This window comes from Mizuhopecten yessoensis, unplaced genomic scaffold (assembly GCF_002113885.1).
Source record: "Mizuhopecten yessoensis strain PY_sf001 unplaced genomic scaffold, ASM211388v2 scaffold523, whole genome shotgun sequence".
Classification (NCBI taxonomy): domain Eukaryota; kingdom Metazoa; phylum Mollusca; class Bivalvia; order Pectinida; family Pectinidae; genus Mizuhopecten; species Mizuhopecten yessoensis.
The window spans coordinates 341133-341766 of NW_018403589.1; positions in this window are offsets into that span (position 1 = coordinate 341133).

Below are 634 nucleotides of genomic sequence, written 5' to 3' on the forward strand. Positions count from 1 at the left end.
GTACCGTCTAGCACAGCGTCCCTACACTTCCTATACCTTCGATAATATGACACATCAGTGGATTGTGTAAATGACGATAATATGACACATCAGTGGTTTGTATAAATGACGATAATATGACACATCAGTGGTTTGTTTAAATGACGATGATATGACACATCAGTGGTTTGTTTAAATATCAGTTGTTTATGTGAGTAACGATAATATGATTTATCAGTTGTCTGTGTAAATGACACTTATGATAATTCACTGGTTTGTAAAAGTGACGATAATACGAAATACCAATGGTTTGTGTAACTGAAAATAAAATTAATTTTAAATGATTGGTGTAAATATTATTGTGTAATTGATGATAACATGTAAGTGACGATATGATGCTTTATCATATGGTTTGTGCAACTGGCGATAAAATGAATTATACATTTAAAGCGTCTGTGTAGGTGAAGATGATATGAAATATCAATGGTAAGTGTAACTGACAACAACAAGACACAGCTGTCAATAATGTTACATAAACGATGTTTGCTATTGCTGATTGCATGGATTATCAAAGGCGTTTATAACAGATTATTACAAAAAAAAAAAAAAAAAAAAAAAAAACTTTAATAACTCTAATAAACAACAATTTGCTTGC